Here is a 6,050-nt window from a genome sequence, read left to right as displayed (position 1 = left end):
TCAAAGTCCAGTATACTAGTAGGATCTTATACAAAGTTTCAGCTTTCCGTCGTATAAGCACATGGGGGTTGGTAAGGGCATTACAAAGGAAAAAACCAAGTAAGAGTAAGTTTCAAAACTGACGAAGCTTCTATTAAACTTTTCAAGCACATTAGGCAACTGAGGTAAATAGGGTAAAGGTCAAAATGAGTAAGTGTTTCTTAGCAATGACACCGAAGTTTACTTTGTCTTGCAGAAACTCAGCTGTCAAGTTTTCACATACCACCGACGGTATGTAATATACATGGTCAGTAACGTCATAAAGAGCCTAAAAATCTTTCACGTAAGCAACCTTGAATTTGTCGACAATCACTCCTCATAATTTCGTTCAGGAAACATTTATATTACCGTTTGTGCTATAGACATATCTGGGGTACGTACAGTAAGATCAGATATACCACAATAGAAACTAGGAACACGATTGGAACTAATTTGGGATAATTGGATGGTGAAGTAATGTCCATCTCATCTACAAATGTAACCGCATCTGATTTCTTTATTACGTTACACACTTGTATTTATAAGTAATTTGTAATATTGCAACATTCAACTATAGGGCACCTAACATTTTTGAGAAATTTGAAAAATATGAAAATCCAATTATCCCAAATTAGTTCCAATCGTGTTTAGGTGTTAAATTTTAACAAACCACACATTCTGTGATATTTCATGGTCAGATCACTTTGCAAAAAGCCTTAAAATTGAATTCAATTTTGTCATTTCCTAAAATTTTCTTCACCTTTTTCAAGAATATGACTCACTGAATAAAAGGAGATATAATGAAGTATTGTACTCTCATACTTTCAGATACTTGACGTTTTGCAGTACATACAGGTTAATACTTATAAAATAATCAAGCAATAACATTACAGTAGTTCTTTCAATGAAATTGGTATAAAAAAGGTAAGGCAAATAATTATTGACATAGAAGTAGCAGATTGTAATGACTATCACACTTTTGGACGCAGTCATTATCCAATTATACTTGTTGTATATTTTAGTTTGCGCACATCTTAATGGGAGACGAGATTGCGCCTTGCAGTGTGACTTTTAAACCAGCGGACTCAAGATTCTGGTCCTAATATATTGATTACGCAATATTACAGTATGATTCCACAAATCTTATGAACACATAGTCAATTTTAGGTACTCCTCCGTAACATAGAATGCAGGAAACTGACTTCTCATGGTGATAGTTTTAAATATTTAAACGGTTTTAGCATTAAATTATCTATTTGTTTTTCTTACTTGTGGTTTTAATGTATGTACCTTCCATTTGTTACATCTGTGTACCAGTTCATAGCATTATTTAGAAATGATATCACAAATGTAATACCACAAAAGTTATGCCAAAAACCGTACTTCTTTGACATGTCGCTTTCTTTCAATCTTCCATTAATTTCCAACTATTAATCATACAATGTTGGAGCATTAATTGAGTTTCATCAAAACATGTTTGTTTGTGGTGGGAGGCCGTATAACGCCGGTAACACAGCTCTGCCACGCAGAGTTAGCCCCTTAGTTGTATGTTATTTATTTGTGTGTTTGTGTACTTTAATAAAAGCTCCTCCAAGCTGTGGATGAAGTAGTTCTGATTTTGTAGCGGTAGACATTCAATCTTCGATTAATTTTCAAATATTGATCATACAATGTCGGAGTATTAATTGCGATTCGTCAAAACATGTGTGTTGTGCTATCAGATTTTTTATTTAACCAGGTTGCGAAGAGTTGTTTGTTTTAATACTGAGGGAGATTGGTCTTGCGTCATGCCCTTTAATTGTATGTTATTTCTTTGTGTGTGTGCACTTTCAACTAGTTTATCAAAGATGTTCATACTTACTGTGGATAGAGTAGAGGTTCTGTTTCAGCAGTTTTGTAATGAGTAAATTAAGCTTGGTTCATAGTTTCATTATTAATTTTTCCCACATACTTTAATAAATTGCTCTGAGTCAATGTTTCCCTAACGTTTCAGCTGAAAGTCACAATTACTCACACATTACTTTCAGCACTTAAATCTTTAATTCGTACGTTTCAATGATAAGACTTTCGTGCTAAACTTTTGGGAAAAAGTACTTTTAATGACAAAGGTCACAGAGTCTCAGTCTTAGGAAAATGCTACACGTTGTCGATCAATGTTAAGCTAATTAAAGGGAAGGGATCTCCAGAGCAGCGCTTGTCCGACATTCTTGTTTACAAAAAACGTATTTCATGCACGATATCTGGATGCATCACGTCAAAATGCTGCCTTGCGTCATTAAAATTTTATGTGCATTATGACAAACACGTTTTAACTTTCATCAATCGCCAACTTGGCTACAGTGTTTACTTTGGTCGTTTGGTTCTGACGATCCCTCCCTTTAACTATACGGTAATAATCAAGAGTTGTCACCTCAATGACTCTAACTAATCTAAGTTGTCACCTCAAAGACTCTGAAGATCCAATAATTTCTATTTACTATCTGAAATCAATCTATCTAGAGGCTGCACAATATATAAACATCAGAAGAGCGTCACTGCTGAAAGTTGTTGTTACATTGAGATACTACTGTGATTCAAGAAATTTCTTGACGTACACAGTGTTGAAGGTAAAAGCTTGAAAAAACTAACATTCTCTCTAAGTTACATTAAGCATTGAATCAAATGTGCCCTTTATAAAAAGGTGGTATCATACAGATATTGGATGTATGAGGTTTGTTTGGCGTTCAGACAGACGAGATAAAAAGCAAATAACTAATGTAAGATATGTTATTTTATTATCGCTGGATATTATTGCAGGAACATAAGTATATCAAGAACGGATGATTTTATTTTTTAATATGGTCCATTAGTAATTTTCGTTGTCGAGCATTTTGATTGAATTTAGTCGAGAGTGTGCCAAACCTAACTATCTTCGTAAAAGTATGATTGTACTGGAAGCGTTTATGTGGATTTGACTTTTCGCAATGTAGCTTGTCATATTTGGTTCCTTTGTCGTCCTGTAGCCAACAATTTGCATTGTTTTAACTGTCAACTGTTATTTTGTATTAGGTCAGGTTTTTACAGCTAATTACACGCTTCTTTTTGTCGCCGAATTCTGTTGTCAAAATATATCAAACATAGTTATAGGTATTTTAGACTGCAATATATTTTTTATTTTTCAACGTCTAAAATAGACGCGAACTGGTAATGCTGTCATTCTTTTTTTTAATGAAAGTCATTTTTGTGAATGATACATTTATGTCATTTAGCATTCCATAATTATAATGAGTGGTTTTAAATAAAGTAATGAAATTTTGAATAAAAAGGAACTCCAATTTTCTTTGTCTCACACGCATTCCATAATGACCTGTAAACAATGATATTCTCAACTAACAATGTGAGTATACAGAAAAACCGATACACAAACTCCTGTATTCTGCAAAATACATGATAACACGTTGCATATTACATAAAATAGAAAGAGTATGTTTGGTGAGGCAAACGTTATGTCATATCTGTCTGTATAAAAGAATGATTCAGAAAGATTCAACGCAACTCAACAGAATCTGAAACTGAATCTCAGCTGAAGCTGCTAACCACATCATTACGTAATTTTTGCTGAGCAAGCTCTATTCAGATTATCTTCGTAGATTTAATGATTCTCTAAGGAGTAGGCTTAGACATCGTTGACATATGTGATAATCGGAAAAAGGACGACTGCACATCTCTACAATACATTTCAATGTGACCGACTTAATCCTTTATATTAATATAGGATGCATATGAATGGATGAAAGGGCATTAAAGCAGCTATCAAAGGAAGATATCAAAGGGATTTTGGTGGGGTCCTTAGTTGCCGCCTGAAATCCTTTGTAATTTCGTTTCCGATGGTCAAGGTAAACGTATGGAGGAAACTCACGGCCCGGGATGAAACCATAGACTGTGGAATGGAAGAGTCCATGGTGAAACGAGTATCAGGCTCCCCACAGCTCCACGTTGGCTACGCAGGGTGGCCCTTTCCTTCCTGATATTGAACTCATGAAGCCCGACTCAGCGAGCCGGCGAGCACCCGGGGAAAACGTTTAAGATCGGACAAGATCTAACCCAGATCGAAAACAAGATCTAAACCCATTGTACCGGGAACAATCAGCCATTAGAAAATTCGATAAATCAAAACTAAATTCGAAAATACAAATGCTTTGGGGGGGATCTAATCGGGAAGTTAAAAGTCTTGTCTTTTTATGATTTTTAATATGTTCTGTTCCGATTAATTATAATGACAAAAATAAACAGAAAGGGAGATTCTAACTACTTTTGTGGTCCTGCTTTATTCCTACCCTATACTTTTTCTCACTTTGAATAGGTATTTTTCTCGTTTTAGCTCATATTTGGTATCTGTATATGTACTAAAGAGAGCTTATATGGTAGGTCGGCGGCATCTGTATGTCTGTCTGTCTGTCTGTGCGGATGTATGTCCGTCCACATCAAAACTCCAAAACCGCATCACCTACCATCGCATCACCTGTTTGGTGCACAGGTGCACCAAGGGTTGGAGGTTTGAATTCTTCAAATGAACATGTCAGTGTCAAAATATGCAAATGAGGTAAAAAAAAGGTGGAGGTATGAATTCTTCAAATGAACGTGTCAGTGTCAAAATATGCAAATGAGGTAAAAAAGGAAAAATCCTGCAAATTGCCAAAACTCTGTAAAGCAGGCTAGATTTGGTTGAAACTTGGTATGCAGGTTCTTTATGGTGACTTTAGTTAGATTTGTTCAAATTATGGTGAAATTTTGGTAGTTGTATTTTTGTGGGAATTTTTTCCCGTTTCTGGTCAAAAAATCTCCATCTCTGAAAGCGCTCGTCTTATTGCCTTTAAACTTGATATGCGTGATCCTAGGGTTGGCCTATGTCAGCATTGTTCAAATTGTGGTGAAATTTTCATATTTGTATTTTACGGCAATTCCATTTTTGGTCAAAAATCATTTTCTCTCAAAGTATTCGTTGGATTGCTTTGAAACTTGATACTCTTGATCCACGGGTTGCCTTCTGTCGGATTTCTTCAATTTATGGTGAAATTTTTATATTTGTAGTTTTGGAGCAATTTCTCGCATTTTTCGTCGATTGCTTTAAAACTTGGCATCTATGTACCTAGAGGCAACCTTAGTTTAGTGTCTGCAAATTGTGGTGAAATTTTCGTATTTGTATTTTTGGGGCAATTTTTTTTCATTTTGGTCAAAAATTAATTTTCTCTGCTAGTCCGATTGCTTTGAAATTTTGTATGCATGTTCCCAGGGGTAAACTTAGCTAAGTATACTCATTCTGGCCTGCCACATCGAAACAAATGTGAGCCAAGTGTCATTGATGCTATGTTTGATAAATTTATCAAAACGCACACCAAAAACTTGAAATCATGTCATTTTTCCTGATTTTTGCATATATTGTACTCTGATTCATATGAAAGCCCGTAAGGGACATTCTATAAAGCAAAAAATAAAATAAAGTTTATCTCGTGCGCACAGAATAACATCTTGTGCGCACAGAAAATTTTAGACCAATATTTCAACGCAAACATAAAGAGTCAGAATTACTGACCCGACAATTCCTTGGTGACCACATCATTACCTTTATGTATTTTATCTATTAGGCCTAATCGAGATATTTTCATATAGTGACAACTTTTTTTATCATATCTAAATGGAAATGGTTTTGCATGGAATAAACAACATTGAAGCTTTTAAATATGCTTGCTGATGCTGTCTGAAATTGCCGGACAAAATACTGCACCGTCCCAAAATGTTGAAATGAAGGCCAAATTCTCAAGTTGAATATTTGATCATGAATGTTATTGTCATGATATTCCGTCGTAAAATGTATAAAAATTGTACTACTGGTTTTCAGACCAAGAGATTTGATGTGACAAGAAGGCAAATATGGATATTCTAGATTACATTTGTCATTTACCACTACATGCAACATAGCTCGGCGACGCAAGAATTTACTGAAAATGCGACCTTTTTGTATGTAAAAATGTGTGAATTACTATCCCGTGTTT

The sequence above is a fragment of the Ptychodera flava genome, chromosome 4, assembly GCF_041260155.1.
Source record: "Ptychodera flava strain L36383 chromosome 4, AS_Pfla_20210202, whole genome shotgun sequence".
Taxonomy (NCBI): domain Eukaryota; kingdom Metazoa; phylum Hemichordata; class Enteropneusta; family Ptychoderidae; genus Ptychodera; species Ptychodera flava.
This window is presented reverse-complemented; position numbering follows the sequence as displayed.